We start from the raw sequence: 23,175 nt of genomic DNA on the forward strand, positions 1-23,175 counted from the left end.
CACACACACACACATATATATACACATATACACACACACACACACGGAGAACATGAAAAAATGGGTGTTGCCATACACACTAACGAGAGTGATCAGTTAAGGTGAGTTCTCTTGAGACTTTTTAAGCTCCAAGACTGGAGGCTACCTGGAAATGTACAATATGATAGGGCAAATCTTCCAATTTAAAAATACCTAGGCTTTTCTTGTTTTTTTTGTTTGTTTGCATCATATACAAAAGATCATACAACTTTTCACTTTTTAAGGACAGATAAAGAAAAGCTCCCTGACCCTTGGAGGGTATGCTTTACATTTTGACAAACTCAGTACAGACAATTTCAGTTGGGCAACGGGAGCAAATTGCACCAGACAGCAGGGGAGGCAAAGCAGAAGGAGTGGGTTTTAAGGAGGAATCTGAAGGACAGAGAAGCCTGCAGGGACTTAGCTGGGCAGAGCTTTGAAGGTGAAGATAAGGAGACAAAATCCGATCAGGAAGTGGACCAATTGTTCTACCGATGAGAAGTCATTCAAAATATTTTTTTTTAAAAATCAGACACTATTTGTGTGAAACCAACTCCTACAAAGCAATGGGATGGGGTAGGGGAGACAGATGGGGAGGATCAGAGGGAATAACAGGCCGGACAAAATCTGGTTTACTCAAGCTTTTGAAAATTCTGATAGTTACCCAAATAAACTCTAGAAATCTCTGACAACCAAAGTGGCAACTGACATGCACTATAGTAGAGTCCCACCACTCTCACAATGCCCTACCCCCTAATTTGGCACAGGTGTAGCAGATGCAATTCCCACTGAAGTCAGTAAGAATTCTCTCCACATGCATTCTTGAATTCTCTGTCCTCTTGTGTAATTTTTCAGCAATTTCCCATGTCAGGCAAACTGGAATCATATGATTTTGCACCTCTGCAGCTGCAATTAAAGCACCGACCCCCTTTCCAGACCTGTGCTGAAAACAACTGACAACAATGACAAAGGGGCTATCCCAGAAGTCACTTCATTATGTAACCTGAAGAAATTCCTTCTCTTTGAAAATATAAAATATCATAAATAAACCACCAGGATGTAAATTTCAGTTCTGGTCACACCACAAGAGGCGATGGACTCTCTCGGCTCATCTAAAATCCTATTAAGATACTGCTCAGCCCACTCCCAAAATTCCTGTCTTGAATGCCAAATCTGCATATCGTCCCTGCAATACTCAAGGCAATACTGTGCAGTCTTTGGATGAAGGCTCATAAAAGCTGTAGTCTAGCTTCACTAACTGCTCCATTTCCCCACCCCTCCCTGGTTCCAAGCTCTGGCTGAGCACTGAAGATGGCTAATCAGATCCCATCAGTTCCAAGCTGGTGAGCTGAAGTAAGCAGAATTAGGAATTCTGACCTACTCATTTATATTTTCTGCATCTTCAGTGCTTCAGCTAAATAAATGGCCCACCCTCGATGCTAGGAAACAGGAGGGCGTGACCAAAAATAAAAACCAGTTTAAGGTTATACAGTTTATATTGCTTTTTAAATTGGGTTTGTTTTATTAGCCTGATTCAGGGGTAGTCATTTGGGCAGGGACTATTGGAAGCTGGGGTACAGCACTTCACTGAAGGGAGGCAGATCTGTCACCAAGTTCAACTGCACACAGAAAAAATTACTTCTTCTGGTCCATTGATTTTTGTTTCAGTGTGGTTCCCCCCCCCCCCCCCCCACACACACACACTAATCAGATCCTACTATGAACATCCTGGGTTTAACATGCCACAATGGAAATACTCTAAGAGCTAGAATCACGTGTAAATCCACAACTCGGAAATCTACAGCTTTTGATTATTTTTCTCTTCCCATTTTTGATCAAAAATATTGAACACGTGGCATAGAAAAGTAGCCAGATTCCATATCTCAGTATCTATTTTAATTCTTCATTTTATCGTGACTTCAACTTGCCTTACCATCTTTATAATTAAGCAGAGACAAAAGTCAATATCCGGTACACATCTCCCAATCTACCACAAATAAAATACCCCTTCATCCCATCCACATTGGGGGAAGCCTGGGAAAACGGGGCATTGCAGTGTGCTCTGCTGAGCTAGGGGGTGAAGTGAGCTCTTGAGCAGATGACTTTTCACGGGAAACTAGGTGGTAGTAGGAATAAAACAAAACAATATGGTTTAAAAATCAGGCTTACCTCATACGAAGCTTCACACTGGTTTGGTGAAGCACCCTCCCTACAACCAGTCTAGCACAACAAGAGAATGGTACCTCTGCAACTGCGATGATAAATAATAGTCTGCTGCCTTTTCCACTGCAATGCTTTTAGTCACTCACATTTATAACATGCCATTTCCTGAAGTATGCATGTTTACTGGCTCCCTGGAAAAGTCTGATAAGGACAATGATTAGTAGTGGCCTAGGTTCCAAGTGGCTTGCACTCTAACTTGCTTTCCCAAGGAACTCTGGTTTGCATTTGCAAGCTCAGCTAGAGCACAGAGCTGTGCCTCGCTTAACAGTTCATTTTCTAAGCTCTCCTTCAGCGACTTGGCAGCAGACTTGAATGGAATGCAAAGTCATGCTCTTGTGTGCTGCCCTTCGGCTTCAGACTTCATTATTTACTTTACACTCTTCTACCTGAATGCATCAGAAAGGGCTTTTTTTTTTTTTTTAAAATAAAAAACTCTTCCCTTCCCCTCCCCACCCCCTTTTAGCAGGAGCCTGCTGTGTTTCAGTGTTACTCTAATTTAAACTGCAGGAAGGCATACTCAATGGTATTGCCAGGTGCTGGCTGGAAGGGTCTTCTCATTTCAGAGTTCTGAGAAGCGCTGAAAGAAAACTCCCAATCTTTGTGTTCCCCCAGTTTCCAATGCTTTTCCCCTCCCCCTTTTCACCACTGCAGTCCTTTAATTGCAGACCGGGCTTAGCTCAAGCTTCTTCCGAAGGCTTTTTAACCAATTTCAGACTTGCTTTCAGTTAAGGAGGCTGAATGGGTGCCCCGGCATCATATACAAAAGATCATACAACTTTGCAAAATGGTCAACATAATGAAGGCAAGCAAGAAAAGGCTTTGTTGTGCTTTAAAAGCTTTGCTGCAAAACTGCAAGCACAGCCAATTCCATATCATTTTTTCAGGCTAAGAAATAGTCCAAGCAACCATTCCATTTGTGGCTAATGAGGAAAAGGAGATATACTGCTCCGGAATCAGGCTCATACGACTTATGTCTAGAGAGAAGTTGTGGCGTTTTCTACCAAAAGCAGAAAAGCCACGCAAGCTTAGGTCAGAGCTGCCACACGTTGTAAAGCTGGCCTAAGAGCTCTCACGAAAAGCATGGTGGTATCACACTCCATTGACAATGCCATCACATCAGCAGCAAGGCCCAGAAACAACCTCATCATATGGTCATTTGTCACAAACAAATTTGGAGCAATCTACCATAACAATTTACAGCCGTGGCTATACAGTAGCTATTCCCACGAGACAACAACTGTTTACATTCTGTACACATAATTGGGTCTGGTTCAGTAACATTTTTCACTGGTGTGGCTGCCAAAATTATTAAGCTATTAGGAGAGGCTGAACTAGCGCCAAGCAAAATATATGCCAGTAAAAATGGTCTTATCTGTCTAAGTGCCAACAGGGTTTTTTCAGTGTATGCATTTTAAAGAGATTTTACTCAAACTCTTCTTTGCATATAATCATTTTTAACAAAGCGATAACTTGAATTTAATGTCATGTATTAGACAATACCAGATGGGATAATACAGACCAGATTTTCAAACTCACTTCTGCAACTGTCCTTTCTGTACATGTGCAATAAGCATCAGTGTTTCTGCATGCAAATCCCACATTGGAAATGCAAACTAGGACCAAGAAGTGCACAAATCGGGTTAGTACAAATGTGCTTGCATACAGGTTTGAACATCTGAGTCTGTATTCTTTCCCTGGACTGGCTGCAGTAAGATGGTCATCAGAAAGGGATGGGATCTAGTTACTAGAAGTTAGAATTTCGTGGTTCTATTTCCAGGTCTGTCACTGACTCAATGGACTATTTTAGGCAAACCACTTAGTTCTCCATCTGTGAAAGAAGGGTGATGTGTGGTTTAAAAGAGTTTCTCTGTAAAGCTCTGTGAAAACTTTGAGCAAGAAGTGGTGGATAAGTGGCAACTATTGATCACCAAGGGATGAGCGTGCTGCCTCCACAAAATTCCCGGTCCTTGCTCTTATGGAGCCTGATAATGCAAGACACTGAATGCTCTCAACACCCAATGGCTTAAATAGGCGAGACAGGTTAGCAATTTACAGCATCAGGCCGCTGAGGAATGAGCAGGATTGTAACTCAGCCCTGTATCTCCTGCATGGCAAAGCAGAACAAAGCTGTAAACCTAGCTCCCGAATTTCATTTGACTTAAAAACTATTTATTTATTTAGAAGATATGTAACTCAAGAAAATGTGAAATGGGAGCCTCCTGGGATCTGCTGAATTCCTCTAGCTCCCAATGACTTTGATGAGACTTGAGAGCACTCAACAAATTCTCAAGAGTTGCTCAAAATCTTGAAACATCAGGCACTATTTGATTAAGGCGATAAAACTGAAACTCTGCAATATGTTCAAAAATCCCATGTATCCCGACCACACTTTACCTTGGGACATGCACACAGCTCCCAGTGTCTAAAAACCCAGGTTTGATTTCCCATTGAGTTTCCTGGGAGCATCCGAGGTTAGGATCACACCCCAAGTTTGCAGATGGGTCTGGTTTTTTTTCCCTCTTTTGTTTAGTGTCATTTTAATTATCTTCCAAGAAGGGCTGGCAAAGTTCTCCCTGGGTTTGAACTACTGCATATCTTTCAGTACGTATCAATATGGTTCTCTTTAAGAATGTTATCTCAGTGATGACTTTATCACTTCAGTGTTTGGGGGAAAGGGGCCTTTATCTTTCTAATGCCCTTAAATTGTGTAACTTGCTATGATTAATGCCCATGTTATCCACAGTTTACATATAGCTTTTGAATCAGTCAGCATGTAACACTCATTAAGAAACTGCCACGTTAATTTTAAATGATTTTCCATCACATTAATCAGAGGGTTACATTCCTGAGGCACTAGCTATGCTACTCCATGGTATCTGTAGTACTAGTGTAAGAGTATGGTTAGTACTGTGGACTGGAAATCGAATTTTAGGGTTACATTCTTAACAAATGGCACTACATTATTTTGTAACCTTGGGCAAGTCACTTAACCTCTTCATGCCTCATGTTAGCCATCTATAAAATGAGTGCAGTTGTATTTATCTTCCTCGTGCTGCTAATTAGTAAAATGCTGACAAATCATAGGATGAGAGAAACATGCTATACACACAGCATGCAACACATTACTGGGGGAGTGTTGTCATGTTAGCGGTAATGAGCATCGTGGTCCCGATGGTGCATATGCCTTACTTCTTGGGCTGTTCTTGCTGCCAGCAGGGGCGGCTCTAGACATTTCGCCGCCCCAAGCAGGGCGGCATGCTGCGGGGGGCACTCTGCCGGTCGCAGGTCCCACGGCTCCACCGGACCCTCCGCAGGCACGCCTGTGGGAGGTCCACCGGAGCCATCTGCCGCCCTCCCGGCTTTGCGTGCTGGGGTCTGGAGCCGCCCCTGGCTGCCAGTGACAGCTGTCCTAGGAAAGAGTATGACCTCATATACGAGAAGGGAGACAGACCCCCATCCTCCCTCTCTTTCTCTCTCACACACAGGCAATTGCTGACAAGTGGAAATAATCTAGTTTAAGAACAAAACAATCATTTTTCAAATATTCAGTTTTAATGCCAGTAGAGGATAAAGCTTCTCACCTGCTAATGTGCAGCAGAGTTGCTAATCTCTGGTGCTACAGAGGCACTGAGAACAGATCCTTCAGTGACAAACAGTGGGGTAAGGTACACGCATGGTATAACAAACGCCGGTGCTATGAGTTGTAAACCCAGTCCTATCATAGCTAGAGTTATTCCCTTATTATTATTATTGTGAGTCACTATGGAGGCTTCTCTGTGTTGCCTCTTAATATTAGGCAGGGTCTTCAGGTTGAATTCAGCACCTTAGCAGGGCAACTGGAATAGAGATTTTGTTTTATTTTTAATGAAAACTACAAATCCAGCTTTTATGAGCAGCAAGACAGAGGTGGAAAGTAATCCTGATGGATGACTCCAATGAGCAGAGACTGGGCCCAGATATCTATGTTGCTGATAAAGGAAATGGAATAAGATCCTGCCCCTCAGGTTCCAGAGCCTCTAATAATGAGTCACTTATTGGGGATAGGGGTGTGTGTGTTTTTTGATTTTCCAGTCAAAGTCCTAAATAATCATTTGTTCTCAGCATCAGCAAAACAACTTGCACAAACTTTGTTGACTGTCTGTAAGAGAGTGCTTCCACCGGCTGCAATTTCCCTCCCAAATTCATTTGTTTGCACCACAGACTACTGATAAGCCTGCAAAATTAGAGAGACAAGGTGGGTGAGGTAATATCTTTTATTGGACCAACTTCTGTTGGGGAGAGAGAGAGACCAGCTTTCAAGCCACACACAGCGCAAAACCTTGTCTCTCCCACCAAGAGAAACTGGTCCAATAAAGGATACTACCTCACGCACCTGGTCTCTCTAATATCCTAGGACTGACACAGCTACAACATCCCAGCATACAAGCCTGCAAACCGGCACTTTCAGCACCAAGCAGCACCTGAAAGGGACCTGAGAACTGTTGTACTCCCACAGCCTCTGTTAAAACTGTGGGGGCTGAGACCTCCTGATCTTGTGGTCAATGGAGAGGGGTAGGAGTCAGGCGCTCTTCAGCGCTAGGCCTTACTCTGCTACTTACTCATTTATTTACTCATGGCACAATTTTCAGTCTTGGGGCCTACAGCTAAGCTCTGTAGGGGATTGAACAGGGGACCTGCGGAGCTGAGAGAACGAGTGTCTCGACAGCTTCAGGTAAAGAGCCAAGCTCTGCAGAGGGGCGGTAACAGACTCACAACCTCTGCGTGTTGGGCACATGTAATATACACTGACCAATGCGTTACACTGTCACAGTCTTCTCAATAGCGATGCTGTTGCCTAGCTGTAGGCACCCAAACTGAAAATGAGCCAAACTTCTTTATCTCTGTTTCCCTCTCTGTAAAGTGGGCCGAATTCTGCTTTCCATCCTTTCAGGGGTACTGTTAAGATCAATTCATTCGTTATGTGAACATGCTTTGGGATTCCGAGAAATACCAAAGTAACACCGTAGGGAACTTAGGCAGAACTATTAAAGGCAACAGGCAGTAAACGTCTGGATTAGGATGCTAGGAAAGGAATATGATGCAGAAAATATCAATGAGCCAGAGACACTTCCATTTGTTTGTGGAATAGGAAGGAATTTCCTACATTCATAGATTCCAAGGCCCAAAGGGACAATTGTGATCATCTACTCTGACCTCCTACATAACACAGGCCAGAGAACTTCCCCCAGAATAATTCCTACAGCGTATCTTCTAGAAAAGCATCCAGTATTGATTTAAAAAGTTGTCAGCAATGAAAGGTTTGGATGAATTTAAGGGGATGGTGAAGCCAGAAGGCATTTTGAATGAGTCACAAAACCACATGGTCAAGACCTGGGTTATTAAATTCCCAGGGAACATTTAACAAGAATAAGTATGTTTGGCTTAACCCCTGGGCTTACTTATAACGCAGTTCATTAGATTCATGTACATTCTGCCCTTTCTAAACTTTCAACTGGATATGTTATTCTTCATTTAGTGTGAGTGGCCAAAGTAATAATACTCCGTATTCCACCCCAGGTGTGGTTACATTTTCAGTGCCGGATGCAGTGATGTGTGGACAGATACATATGAGCACCTACACATCCAATCTGTATAGCACCTGGGGTCTGATGAAAGAATACAGATCGGGATGGATGTTTTTGGTTTCTAAAGTAAATGCTCTACAAAGCCAATTTTAGCCCAGAACAACATAAAAAATGGTGATGGGGTTAACCTCAAAAGATGTCAAGGTTCTCAGTTCAGACAAGCGCCCCAAAGTCCGGAAGCACATCCAAACCTTGTCCAGGCTAACCCCGTCTGGAAAAACTGATTTGAAAATGTCAAGGGAACAAGTCCTTGTCGTGCAGTTATGGTATTGAGTCTGATCAGACATCAATCAGCTGAGAGCAAGGTTGGTCTTGCAGCTAAGGCATCAGACAGGGGGCTTGTGAGATCTGAATTTAATTCCTGGCTTTGCCATCCCTGTGTGACACTGGACAAATCACTTTGGCCAAGAACCTGAAAGGTATTTAGGCACCTCTCTCCTATTGCTCCGTTGAGGATCTAGGCCTTAATCTCTTTGTGCCTATTTTCCCCATCTCTAAATTAGAGATAATTTTTCCCATTCTCTGTATGGCTTGTCTATTTAGTCTATAAAATCTGTGGGACAGGGAGTGTCTTTCACAATGTGCATGTACAACACCGAGCATAATAGGGCCCTGATCTGAACTGGTGCTACTGTAATAAAAATACTAAATAGTTATACAGTCAAAGCTGAGTTATCCGGCACTTTACCAACCAGAAAGCTCTATAAACTGGCATTTCTGATCTTCATTGAAAGTCCGGTTTCTAGTCCGATTGGCGTGAGGTTGGCAGGCTCCCTGCCTGACTCTGCTAGGCTCCCTGGAAGGAGCAACATGTCTCTGATGCTCCTAGGCGGAGGAAAGGCCATGAGGGGTTTGGAGTGTGGGAGGGGGTGCAGGGCATGGGCTCTGGGAGGGAGTTTGGGTGCAGGAGGGGGCTCGGGACACGGGGTTGAGGTGTGGGAGAGGTTTTGGGGTGCTGGATCCGGGTGGTGCTCACATCAGGGGGCTCCCCACGAGTGGCAACATGTCCCTGCTGCTCCTAGGCAGAGGCTCAGCTAGGCGAGTCTGTGCACTGCCCCCATCCTTCTCTGAGCCCTGGCTCCGCAGCTCCCATTGGCCGGGAACCACAGCCAATGGGAGCTGCAGGGGCGGCGCCTGCAGACAGAGGCAGCGGAGAGCAGGGACATGTCTGCGCCTGCAGGGAGCTGCCCGAGGTGAGCGTTCCCCGGATTCGGCACCCCACATCCCCTCCCACATCCCAACCCCCTGCTCCAAGCCCCCTCCCACAACCAAGCTCCCTCCCAGAGCCTGCACCCTCCCTGCATCCCAAACCCCAGCCCTGAGCCCCTTCCCGCACCCAAACTCCTTCCCTCTTAGTTAACCAGAATTTTTGACTTCCTGGCATCCGCTATTCCCCAACACACTGGATAACACAGCTTTTACTGTAGTGACCTGAAATACCTATAAGGAAACACTGTGGTACTTCTGCTTCTGGTCCCTGGAAGCAAAGAAGAAGGGGGAGGGGAACTAACCAAACATTTTCCGATCTCTACAAAGATTTAGTTCGAGTTTTCAACCAAAGTTTCGGAGGGCTATTTTCTTCAACCAGTTTCCATACCTTACAAAACTGCCTCAAAAATCTTTCCTCTTTCTACACCTATGTAACTTCAAAATTGCATGGACCATAGCCAGACATGACAACACAGGTTCCCACACCGCATGTTTAATTGAAAACAGGAGTTTATCAGTGAAATGCTGACACAGCCTTGACCATAGGGATGTGAATGAGTAAGTATAATTACTAAAGGGGGGTTTTCTTATCAAGGAGTCTCCGCTACAGCTCCCACTGACAAATCTAGGATTCAGGGCAAGACCCATTAAGCATCCAAGCGAATGTTTACAGGAGGGTGGAGACGGGGTTGCACTCCTTTTAAGCTGATCAGTACATTCCAGTCTGTAAAATATGCTGGGGCTGAACAGTATCATTTCCACTGTGTGTCTCTTTCAACAGCACCAAACCACAGGCTATGAAGAGAAAGAACATCTGACTTGGAATATATTGCAAGGTTCACACCGAATCAATCTGAGCCGTGAACCCAAGTCCGTGGCAAAAGACCACCTGTTAGATGGAGATTGATTCATGCCAGCATATCTATAGTAGATACATTGATAAACAACTCATGTAGTAAGTCTAGGAATCCCATCTCGAGAAAAGAAAACATTTAGATTATCGATCCGAGCCTAATTTGTCAAGTTGGCAACTGTCCTTTGGAAATGTTTCACAGGGTGGACCAGCCAACTGCGAGATTTGCTCAAGGTAGCCTTGATGCCAAACAGAGCAGTGTTTGTATCTCAGGGGATTGAAGAGGGCTCCTTGTGTGATGACCTCCCTACAACAAAGGCCACATTTGTTGGAGAAAGGAGGTGCTGGGGGAGAGGCGAGAGGCTGGATTACCTTTTGTTACATGTGACAGCTGAAAAAGTCCCAGTGAATAATTACCCTCAAAACCAACAAACAAGGAGAAAGAAAAAAAAATGCAAAGAATAAATAAAAAAAAAAACAAAACCAACCTTGATCCCTTTAAAAATAAATAAAATAAAATAAATAGAGAGAAGAAACCCAGGGGGAACGAGAAAAGTTAATTTGGCTCTTTTCTGCTCTGCGGTGAGTGCACACATGTGGAAGTCTTCTGCTTTTGCTTCATCCTTACATTTTCCATACTTAGCCCATTCAGCAGCAAATCCTATGCAAAATGCCAACAGAGAACCAGGGAGGCAGCCGCAGCAAAAGGCACCCTCCACTGAAGGCCCCCATTGTTTTAGTCACAAAAGAGTGATTCCTGGTAAGCGGCAGTTGTCATCTGTTTTGCATATTCTTTATTGCTCTCTTAATTGGCATTATGCTGTAAACTTATCTGGAAGGCCATGGGAACTAAAAGGCAGGCTCCCCCCGCCTCCCCTCCATTGAACAAGCAGAGCCCAATTAAAGCGCAATTATCTCCCTTTTGCCGTTAGTAGCCTTGTCTGACAGAAAGGAGAAGTGTTATTAGTCTAGAAGGCCCCGCTACCTTTTCTTATGAAAATTCGTGTAAAGCACATAAAGAAAATGAAGGCAACACAAGTGGCCCAGCCTTTGGTGAGCTAAAGTGGATTGTTTTTTAAATGTGTGACCTGGCTCTCCAGACGACACTCCAAATATGTCTCCTCTCGCTAGGGAGTAACTGACCTGAGCCTCAAACCCAGGCTGAGGAAAATAACGGGAGGACTTGAGGCAGGCAGGGATGAAGAGGGAAAAAAACTGACGTGTCTGTAACCAGAAAAGTTTCGTCTACCTCAGGAAACTGCAGCTCAGATAAGACAATTCTCCTAAGGTTCCCACGGTGCCTAGACATTACAGTGACAGGGCATGAAAACTTCCTAAGGGTCCAGGCCAAGATGTTGAAGACCTAGTGCTCAGAGTTTGCCTCTTAAATCCATATTTGGCAGTGAAATCTACATGTCCTGATTTTCAAAGGGGTGGAGCAGCCACAGCTGCCACTAATAGAACTGGGATTTGCGGGTGGAGCAGCCACAGCTGCCATTAATAGAACTGCGATTTGTGGGTGTTTGGCACTTCTGAAAATCAGCCTGTATGTTAAAGGTGTCTAAACACGGCCCAAATCTTTGAACTGTCCTTTCTCAGGGAAAATCCCCAATGAGGCCATTTAGGGCGCAGTTGTGAGTCCTGCTAAGTGCCTGTGATAGGGTAGTAAAGAGGGATAAAGAGACCCAGGAAAGTAAGTGGAAAACTGCCCGCATTGCCAGAGACTTTGAAAGTAGCTGCCATCAGGCTAGTTGTCCTCCGCCCCTGCAGGTGGATGGAACCTTTGTTCAGCTTCTCCCCAAATCTGCTGGCTCTCACACCAGATTTGCACTAGGTCAGGAAACAAGCTATACCAGCAAATAGGCTTGGGTAGATTAACCCCCTGCCCCGGAGCCCTGGGGGATTAGGAACCCAACCAGAACTCAGAGGCTTACAATCCCTTTTCTACTCTGCCTCTTAGGGAGTTTTGTTGCAGTAAGACCTGAGAACTACCTAAGGGCTTCAGGATTTGATCCTAGTCACAGAGAGAGCAGGATCTTAAAACTCCCATCTTCTTACCAGAATCTGTCACAAAAATCATACAAGTGCCTGACAACCACCAGACTCACCCTAACTCTAGCTCTTTTATGTGACTGTATCTCAGAGTAGCTCTCACAGCTCCCGTTGCTCAGCTATTTCTAGTACCTCCTCCCTTTCTCAACCCCCACACTGTCCTGGCATGTTTCTGCTGGGCTAGTACTTGACCACCTAGTCCTGGTTCCCCATTATGGCTAAGTCAAAGTGGACCTTCTACACCCAAGGATAGTTCCAATTAGGTCTGAGGTCACAGTATTTAGCTGAGTGTTTGGGTTTTTTTTTATTTATATAAGAGAGAACTTCACTGTGTGTCTTACAGACTCTGTCTCCAGTTATGCACACAGAGAGCTAATACAGACTTCAAAGAGAGATCTACATACCTTCCGCATCAGATAGTAGGGAGACAGCCCAAAGTTAGCAAACATTTGCTCTACCACTCATCATTGCTCACCAGCAGGCCCCAAGACTCTGCATGTGGCAGGAAGCACTTATGAAGCTTATTTCAAGGAGTCCAGTAATCACAAAGCAATATCTGTCCCACCTAAATCCTGTATTGTCTTCTCCCAGGAGGTAATCGCAGGCATTGAAAAATGGGTGAGAAAACAAACCTCTCCTCTGTTATTGGGATATTCCGTTGCTTCATCCTTATGGGCACAACTGAGCTGTATTTTAGTGAAGGAAAACCCAGCACATCCAGCCAGACTGCAGAATAGTCTCCTTATAAATTCCATATCCATGGAAAATTGAAGGTGCACATCTGTAGCCCTGAACAGCAGTTCTGAATGTTAAAATTCTTAATATATGCAATTATACACTCATTGCATGGGCCTTATTAATTCAGTTAGTTTCTAAATCAAGATGCATAACAGCTAGTGGACGAGTTCTAAGATGCTCTTAACTCTTCAGCATCCCTGATGTGGATTCCATTTTGTCCCCCCCCCCCAATTGCTGCCAGGCTGGCTACTATAACCGAAGAAAGTTGCTGTTAGGGCTGAACAATGATACTGTTGCACATTTAATCTCTGCTTCTGCCACAGCACTACAGTGGGTCACGCTGAATGAGAGGCACAAGAGACTCATCTCTACAGTTGCCAGCTGGAATCCAACACAGATGCTGGCTGCTGCTGGAACAATAAAAGCCCCTGTGTGATGATGGGAATAAGCAGGATAATTGTCAATGGGGAAAACACACCCACCCCCATCCCCACCAACTGGTTTATTCTCAAATGCTGGGAGCTCCCAACTGTGGGTTAAATGTGATGACACACCAGAAAATTGGTTAATTAAGGAGGTTCAAACAGGGAGGAGGAGTATGGACATTATTTAAATTATTTAAATGTGAAAACACACAATTTCATCTGTATACAGTTATAGCGTTTGCCAACAGGTTACAATGACAAGAGCTGCTTGCCAAGTAACTGGGGGAAATTAGCCGATTTCCCATTCCTCGTTGCAATGCTGAAACCCACAGGAAGACAGACTTTGGCATACACAGTGAAGTCAACAAACAGAAGGTCAGACTGGAGGATCTAATGGTCCTCTCTGGCCATACACTCTATGAAATTATCGACCACCTGACCAGGACATTAATAGTGATGATGAAATGCTAAGGGAAATTAGAGAGGCTATCAAAATTAAGAACCCAATAATAGTGGGGGATTTCAATTATCCCCATATTGACTGGGAACATTTCACTTCAGGACGAAATGCAGAGATAAAATTTCTCGATACTTTAAATGACTGCTTCATGGAGCAGCTGGTACGGGAACCCACAAGGGGAGAGGCGACTCTAGATTTAATCCTGAGTGGAGCGCAGGAGCTGGTCCAAGAGGTAACTATAGCAGGACCGCTTGGAAATAGTGACCATAATACAATAGCATTCAACATCCCTGTGGTGGGAAGAACATCTCAACTGCCCAACACTGTGGCCTTTAATTTCAAAGGGGAACTATACAAAAATGAGGGGTTAGTTAGACAAAAGTTAAAAGGTACAGTGACTAAAGTGAAATCCTGCAAGTTCGTGGGCCCTTTTTAAAGACACCATAATAGAGGCCCAACTTCAATGTATACCCCAAATTAAGAAAAACAGTAAAAGAACTAAAAAAAGAGCCACCGTGGCTTAACAACCATGTAAAAGAACCAGGGAGAGATAAAAGTACTTCCTTTAAAAAGTGGAAGTCAAATCCCAGTGAGGCAAATAGAAAGGAGCACAAACACTGCCAACTTAAGTGCAAGAGTGTAATAAGAAAAGCCAAAGAGGAGTTTGAAGAACGGCTAGCCAAAAACTCCAAAGGTAATAACAAAATGTTTTTTAAGTACATCAGAAGCAGGAAGCCTGCTAAACAACCAGTGGGGCCCCTTGACGATGGAAATACAAAAGGAGCGCTTAAAGATGATAAAGTCATTGCGGAGAAACTAAATGGATTCTTTGCTTCAGTCTTCACGGCTGAGGATGTTAGGGAGATTCCCAAACATGAGCTGGCTTTTGTAGGTGACAAATCTGAGGAACTGTCACAGATTGAAGTGTCACTAGAGGAGGTTTTGGAATTAATTGATAAACTCAACATTAACAAGTCACTGGGACCAGATGGCATTCACCCAAGAGTTCTGAAAGAACTCAAATGTGAAGTTGCGGAACTATTAACCAAGGTTTGTAACCTGTCCTTTAAATCGGCTTCGGTACCCAATGACTGGAAGTTAGCTAATGTAACGCCAATATTTAAAAAGGGCTCTAGGGGTGATCCTGGCAATTACAGACCGGTAAGTCTAACGTCGGTACCGGGAAATTAGTTGAAACAATAGTAAAGAATAAAATTGTCAGACACATAGAAAAACATAAACTCTTGAGCAATAGTCAACATGGTTTCTGTAAAGGGAAATCGTGTCTTACTAATCTATTAGAGTTCTTTGAAGGGGTCAACAAACATGTGGACAAGGGGGATCCGGTGGACATAGTGTACTTAGATTTCCAGAAAGCCTTTGACAAGGTCCCTCACCAAAGGCTCTTACGTAAATTAAGCTATCATGGCATAAAAGGGAAGGTCCTTTCATGGATTGAGAACTGGTTAAAGGACAGGGAACAAAGGGTAGGAATTAATGGTAAATTCTCAGAATGGAGAGGGGTAACTAAAGGTGTTCCCCAAGGGTCAGTCCTAGGACCAATCCTATTCAATTTATTCATAAATGATCTGGAGAAAGGGGTAAACAGTGAGGTGGCAAAGTTTGCAGATGATACTAAACTACTCAAGATAGGTAAGACCAAAGCAGATTGTGAAGAACTTCAGAGAGATCTCACAAAACTAAGTGATTGGGCAACAAAATGGCAAATGAAATTTAATGTGGATAAATGTAAAGTAATGCACATTGGAAAAAATAACCCCAACTATACATACAACATGATGGGGGCTAATTTAGCTACGAGTCAGGAAAAAGATCTTGGAGTTATCGTGGATAGTTCTCTGAAGATGTCCACGCAGTGTGCAGAGGCGGTCAAAAAAGCAAACAGGATGTTAGGAATCATTAAAAAGGGGATAGAGAATAAGACTGAGAATATATTATTGCCCTTATATAAATCCATGGTACGCCCACATCTCGAATACTGTGTACAGATGTGGTCTCCTCACCTCAAAAAAGATATTCTAGCACTAGAAAAGGTTCAGAAAAGAGCAACTAAAATGATTAGGGGTTTAGAGAGGGTCCCATATGAGGAAAGATTAAAGAGGCTAGGACTCTTCAGTTTGGAAAAGAGGAGACTAAGGGGGGACATGATAGAAGTATATGAAATCATGAGTGATGTTGAGAAAGTGGATAAGGAAAAGTTATTTACTTATTCCCATAATAAAAGAACTAGGGGTCACCAAATGAAATTAATAGGCAGCAGGTTTAAAACAAATAAAAGGACGTTCTTCTTCACGCAGCGCACAGTCAACTTGTGGAACTCCTTACCTGAGGAGGTTGTGAAGGCTAGGACTATAACAATGTTTAAAAGGGGACTGGATAAATTCATGGTGGCTAAGTCCATAAATGGCTATTAGCCAGGATGGGTAAGAATGGTGTCCCTAGCCTCTGTTCGTCAGAGGATGGAGATGGATGGCAGGAGAGAGATCACTTGATCATTGCCTGTTAGGTTCACTCCCTCAGGGGCACTGTCGGTAGACAGATACTGGGCTAGATGGACCTTTGGTCTGACCCGGTACGGCCTTTCTTATGTTCTTATGTTCTTAAATGTTAGAGTCAAGCATAGGGAATGGGTATTTGTTGAGGCTTTGCTTTAGTTGCTATATGCCTTTGACATTAGAAGATGTCAAGTCCTTAAAAGATGAAAAAAAGGTAAAATAAGTCTTGATACTTTATTTTCAAATGTCTATGGACAGTCTCTGACTAACCCCATGGCCTGGTATGTAAGGGAAGATCCAAAGAGTCCTTCCCCTCATTGTAGCCCCATCCTGTACACCCAGAAACCCGATGAGGCGAAGCCCCACCTGGAACTCCTCTTGGGCTACTGCAACTCTGCATTACCCAAACATGGGCCTGTGCATAATCTGGGCTCAATATGAGCCTTATGTACTAAGCAGCTGTGGCAATCGGCAGAATTCATCACCTCTGAGTATAAAGCTACTTCCAAGACTGCCAGAGTTCTACTATCCTCAGTGAAACTGAAAGAAAAACAAAACTTTCTAGGAAGTAGAAAAATCTCCTAAAAGTCTCTCATCACACCAGTGAAAGGTGAAGCTCATGTGGTGCTTATTGCATTTTCACCTTGCACTGGTGGACAACTGAAAATGAAGATGTAAAACTCTAGACTTACTCCAAAAGAATTTGAGTCCTGCCAACGGCAACTGTAGTCCTCACTCTCACACTCACTCAGTACATTGCTAGTGATTCTTCGGGAAAACGAATTGTTCTAACTCGGTGGTTCTCAAACTTCTCTGCACCGTGCCCCCTTCTGACAACAAAAATTACTGAACGACCCTGGGAGAGGGAGGACTGAAACCTGAGACCACCCAAGCCCCGCCACCCCAAGCGGGGCGGGGGGGAGACAAAGCCTGAGCCCCTCTGCCCTGGGTGGTGGGGCTTGGGCTTCAGCTGCAGCCCTGGGTGATGGGGCCCCAGTTTGAGGATTGCTTTATGGTGGTGGGCAAACTTCACTTCAGTTCAGGTCAGTACTTATCAAGCCTTGAGACTCTGTGGAATAGGGCTGATCTCGCAGTGATGATTGGCATATCCTGCTTCTAGTTGGGCTCCCTCATATTCCTTGGTTGTTTGGGGTCTGTCTGGAACTAGGAAGTGCTGAGATGTGAGATTATTATTAATTTCTTTAAAACCTACCCAACTTTTTGTTTTGTTTTGTTTTGAAGTTTGGGTTAAATTTGAGTTCAGTATGGTTCTTCCTGTAGCTGAATCAGATTGTTCATCCCTACCAACTGGACAAAAATATTAAAACAATGGATCTGGTTTTTCTCTGACACCAGGGGTGGTGGAGCCTTCCCAAAAGTGGGGGGCCAGGGACCCCTGCCCCCAAAGTAGCCTCACCCCTACCCCTCCTCTTTCCCCCGAGGCCCTGCCCCTGGCCAAGCCAGAAGCCGCAGCAGGGTGGGGGCCCCCCCGAGAGCAGCCCCCGGCCTGTGTTCCCGCCCCCAGGGCTCCTGACCAGGCCAGGTGGAGGTCCACAGCTGCCCATGAGAACAGCCATACTGGATCAGACCAAAGGTTCATCTAGCCCCATATCCTATCGTCCAACGGTGGCCAATGCCAGGTGCCCCAGAGGGAGTGAAGAGAACAGGTAATCATCAAGTGATCCATCCCATCGCCAATTCCCAGCTTCTGGCAAACAGAGGCTAGGGACACCATCCCTGCCCATTCTGGCTAATAGCCATTGATGGACCTATCCTCCATGAATTTATCTAGTTCTTTTTTGAATCCTGTTATAGTCTTGGTCTTCACAACATCCTCTGGCAAAGAATTCCACAGGTTGACTGTGCGTTGTGTGAAGAAATACTTCCTTTTGCTTGTTTTAAATCTGCTGCTTATTTCATTTGGTGACTCCTAGTTCTTGTGTTATGAGAAAGAGTAAAGAACATTTCCTTATTTACTTTCTCCACACCAGTTATGATTTTTATTGACCAATTTTAAAACAAGGTAACGCCACTGCATTCAATGGTGTTATTCTCCATTTATACCGGTGCAAGTGCAATTCTCACTATGTCTGTTATCCTTAAATATAACATCCCTCTGGGCCCCAACCCAGCAAAGAATTTAAGCAGGTGAGTGGCTCCATCGACCTCAACATGCAATTGACCTTAGCTGATTTAGGGTTAGCCGCCTGGTTCCAGCCTAGCAAAAGCTTTTTTTTTTTTTTAAATCATTAATTGATTTATTATTTATTTGTATTGTCGTACCACCTAGGAGTCTCATTCATGGACCACGACCCTATTGCGCTGGATACAGACAAAGAGATACAGGAGTATAAGGAAACAATGAGACAATATTGGTCAGCAAGATAAGCATAGGATTAAATGAAACCACAGCCTAACTCTAAGCATGTGAGTAATCCCAATGAAATCATCAGAAGTACTCATGTGCTTCAATTTCAACACGTGCTTAAGTGTTTTGTTAGACTGTGCCCAAGAAGGCCCATCCAAAACCGACTAGCGACAGATCCTACATCTTACCTTCATTAAGTTTGAATATTAATCCTCTGCATTTAAGATTAACACCTCTATTATTGTCCCAAAATTGCCTTGCATTTCCAACTACAGTATTTTACCAAATGATATTGAGTGAGGACATGCTTCTTAAACACACAGAAAGTCCATGTCCCCAACAGTCTTGTCTAGAACAGGGTCACATACATATAAAAAACCATCATTAATATTAAATCAAAAAGCCCAATCTCCTTTGTACTGAAATATTTTAGGCTCTCATTGGTCACTGATGCCCACCTGCCCCAAAGCATACTCCCCCACACACTCCATTAGCCAACATCTAATTAGAGCGCTAAATTAAATCAAGTCTGGCCTGTGACAGACAGTGCATTTGAAATGCTCCATCATGACCAGAATGCGTTTGCCTTGACACAGACAGGCAAAAGCAAAAAGGGATCAAAATCTTCCCTGGATGCATACACATAGCTCCCGCTGAGACCCATAATGAAGTCAGCGATCCACACCAAGACTGCCTATTACAAGCCAGGGCTTGCAGAGACCCTTTGGGGGTGGCAGAGGTAGAGAGCGAGAAAGAACTACCAGTTCTCAGTCTGCATCTGGAAACATAAACAAACATTATCTTTGGCTGCGTTACAATGGAGTTCAGATTTGACTCTGCCCTGTGAGCATGCTACAATGCTAACAGGAATTACACATGGGTATCCCGTGGAAAACAGCTAGACAGTTCTGAATATGAGAGCATGAAGGGGAATGGGGAAGGGGTACAACAGCTGTGTGTCTATCTATTTACAGGGTGCTCATCACCGTGGTATCTGGTGACCACTAGCCATCACTACAATGCACTGGATCCAGCAGCTTCACTTTCTAGTGTAGGTCACTATCAGGTCTCTTAAAGGTACAGCCTACCAGTAAAGATTTTTTGGCTAAAGCAAAGGATGGGAGTATGGAAAATGGAGTCATATTATCAGGTCTGTTACAGGTTTCACGTGTGACTTTGGGCACCTGTGCCACAGTATCGCCATTTGTGAAATTGGGATAGTAATGTTTCCCTATTTCACCAAAGGGTTTGTGAGGCTTAACTCATTAACGTTCACCAAACACTCTGAGATCCTCAGAGGGAAGCTGATATGGAACTGCAGTGTATTATTAAGCCTAACGGGAGGCAAGGTAAATGTTACTCTGAAGTGAAGCTTCCACATGGATACTGCCAGTGCATTAACATGGAGTAACATATGCAGCGAGTCTATTACCTACACTCTAAGATAACATTCTCTCTTTTTCTAAACAGTGTAACCACTGGATCTTTGCCCCAGCCTCACTGTCATGTCAGTTATTGCAGGGTCTGAAATCACATCCTTTCCTTGTCATAATAGGAGAGATGAAAACTTATATTAAAAGAGGCTTGCCACAGAGTGGTAAAAGAAAAACAAAATCTGATGTGTCCAGGAGATAGCACTGAAATTCACTTAAAAACCTGAACAGTAAGGAAGTGATTGACCGACAACATACAAATGGATTTTTCTCTCTCCTTTCTTCCTTCTGGTTTTTATACTGTTTTATCAAATGATCAGTTACATCATTCCGATCATTTTGTCAATTTCTTCTAAGGGGATGGAAAGGAATATGGAGACTGATCTACTTGACAGCAAAAAAAAAAGAAAAAAAGAAAAAAAAAGACCTTAGTAGTCAAGGAGACAAGCTTATTTCAGTCTTCTCTAACTATCTTGAGCCAAACGGCAGGAATTATTGTGGAGAAATGACGGCCAAGAGCGTCACAGAAAGAAGCACTATTAATTAACGTCAAGTATCAGAGGGGTAGCCATGTTAGTCTGGATCTGTAAAAGCAGCAGTGTTTCCTGTGGCACCTTATAGACTAACAGATGTATTGGAGCATGAGCTTTCATGGGTGAATACTCACATTGTCGGCATCCGACGAAGTGGGTATTCACCCACGAAAGCTCATGCTCCAATACATCTGTTAGCCTATAAGGTGCCACAGGACACTCTGCAGCTTTTAATTAATGCTTAACTAACACTGGCTGACATACTGACTATATTAAATAGAACTTTTTTTTTTTTTTAAATCAATATATCTTTAAATGTTGGATCAAGACAAGGTGCCTGGGAAGAGAACACAGTTTTCTATTATTGTTTATATTGCTGTAACGGCTGAGAGAGATCAGGACCTGAATGTGCTAGTGGTTGTACAAACATATCTTATCCCAAAGTGCTTACAATGTAAAAAGACAATGACAAGTGGACGAGACAAACAAAGGTGGGAACCGCGTGGGGTGTGTGTGTGGGGAAAGATGGAGAACAAAAGTGATAAGTGTAAAACATTCCTAGCCAGCCAGTGGCAGTTTCTAATTTCTTTTTTCCAGACAAAGGCGAATGCAGCTAAAAGAATTTACTTAAACCTAATTCAAGTACCACAAAACCAAATAAAGCTAGTTGCCATGAGATGAGAGCAAAATTCTCTTAAAACAAGTAGCTATAAACAGAATAATTACTGGCTGCTTCCAATGACAGTAAAATATTACTCGAGAAGGAAATCCATTCCAAAGATTGTGGCACGATATGTGGTGGAAAGGCTAAGAGCAATGCCCAACACTTTCAAACATAAGTGCCTAACTTTAAGCAGCTAAATCCATATTTTGGAACCTTAATAAAAGTGGTCTGATTTTCAGAGGTGTAGCACAACTCCCGCTGAAATCCATAGAAGCACCTCAAAAAAGCAGGCTACTTCCATTTAGTTCCTTAACCTTCGACACCCAAGTGTGAACATTTTGGCCAAAATGCACAATGGAATAGGGTGACCAGATAGCAATTGTGAAAAAAAGGGACGGGGGGAGGGGGGGGGAGAGATAGACGCCTATATAAGAAGAAGTCCCCAAAAAACGGGACTGTCCCTTTAAAAATGGGACATCTGGTCACCATACAATGGAAGGAACCCTGTTTACCCAAAGACATTTTTATTTTTACTACAGTTGTCCCTGGAGACAACTTCTATTCGTTTTACTGTCACAGCAGAGTACCTCCTTCGCCTCGCTGGGCTCAGCATTTCTCCCTTGGGCGGTGAGGGCCTGGAGTAAATCGGTCTGACTCCAGAGGGTATTTCACTCTGGTTTTATTTTTCCTTATTTACATGGTGAGCCTCAGGGTAGGCCCAAGAAGTTCTCTTAAGCAAAACAAACCAACCCCAAACTCACAATGCAAACAAATACTTTTTCCCTACTACACTTGCTCGTAGTTGCTAGTCCTTTGCCAAGCAGCCGTTACCTTAGTTTCTTTCTGTATAGGGAGGGCACACAGCCTTCCACCTAGGGGAAGCCTTTCTTTGCTGCTGCTTGTATCTCATCTTTCTCCTCCTGTCTCACCAGAAGAGGGGTTTTTAAAGGTCACAGGCAGCCTTTAACTGGCCGCAGGTATCTCTAGTTAACATGAGGCAACTCTCTTACAGCTCATAGGGAATAAGGCCTTCACCATTCTAGGGCTGATATATTTGCCCTCCACCACACATCTCTGTCAGGACTGACTTTGTCACACTATCTTTACATGTTTTTATGTGCTATAGTCTTGACCACTATAAGGACCCAGTGAACAAAGATTTTCTCCCACCATCTCTTTGCTGGCTAGCAGAGTGGACTCACCAGTACCTCTTGCCTTTGGGTGGTGTTGAGAGGGGCATCCTTTTGGGACGGTGATATTGGGAAGATGCACGCAGAGGGCCAGGCAGCAAGTCTCCCCGGTCAGAAGAACTGGAGGGGCAGTTGTCTCCAGTCCCCAGCAGGAGACAATGTGGGGAGATGTCCTCAGTTTCCCTTGTGGGAGACTTCAGGGAGCCAGCCAGCCCCCCAGGAGATCACTGATCAGACTCTGCCTGCTACTCATCAGTGTGTGCTACAGGGTGTGATGGGATGTGTACCCCACATGGGCCCTCAAGGAGTTAACGTGGGCCTGCGAGGCCAATTAATGTGTGGCTATACCTGGAGAGAGGAGGGCAGGAGCAGGTGGGTTAACATAAAGTTAAGAAGTTGAGAGCAGAGGGGGCATCTGAGGGAGCAGACCTTAGCTGCCAGCAATAGGGTCCCTGGGCTGGAACCCAGAGTAGAGGGTGGGCCCATAGCAGCCACCAAGGAAGGTGGTGGTGGGGGAGAACCCCTGAGGGAAGGGATGTGTAACCCCCTTGGGGTTCAGAGAGCATGGCCCTTTAAATCTTTTTCCTGGCGGGTTGAGGGGGGAATGCTGATTGTTCCAGAAGGACGTACTGTAGGGGAGGGAGGGGGAGCAGAGAGAGAGAGGGGAGAGCAAGAGGGTGTGTGTCTAGTTCAGACAGACAGGCTGCAGCCCGCAGGCCCTCACAGAGTAAAGCAGCCAAGAACCTGCCTGAAGCAGGAAGGATGGAGCAGTAGATCGGGGACACTCCAGGACAGGAGCCAGGAGGAGCACTGTGCCAGGGAGGAATCGCCCGAGAAGAACGGACCGGAGCTGGACCCAGTATCACTGC

At 44.3% G+C, this 23,175-nt stretch overlaps 1 protein-coding gene across 24 annotated transcripts in view; it reads right to left on the minus strand.

Moving 5' to 3' along the window:
- TENM4 (teneurin transmembrane protein 4) overlaps positions 1–23,175 on the minus strand; it is a 766,066-nt gene that overhangs the window by 488,328 nt on the left and 254,563 nt on the right. Inside the window, exon 1 of one of the 24 annotated variants that reach the window (XM_039490380.1) lies at positions 2,188–2,334. The exons of the other annotated variants lie outside the window; for them this stretch is intronic. The gene's annotated coding sequence lies outside the window, so the exon portion shown is untranslated. Of the gene's footprint in view, positions 1–2,187; positions 2,335–23,175 lie in introns of those variants that run through there. 24 annotated transcript variants of the gene reach the window in all.

The sequence above is a fragment of the Mauremys reevesii genome, linkage group 1 (genome assembly GCF_016161935.1).
Source record: "Mauremys reevesii isolate NIE-2019 linkage group 1, ASM1616193v1, whole genome shotgun sequence".
Classification (NCBI taxonomy): domain Eukaryota; kingdom Metazoa; phylum Chordata; order Testudines; family Geoemydidae; genus Mauremys; species Mauremys reevesii.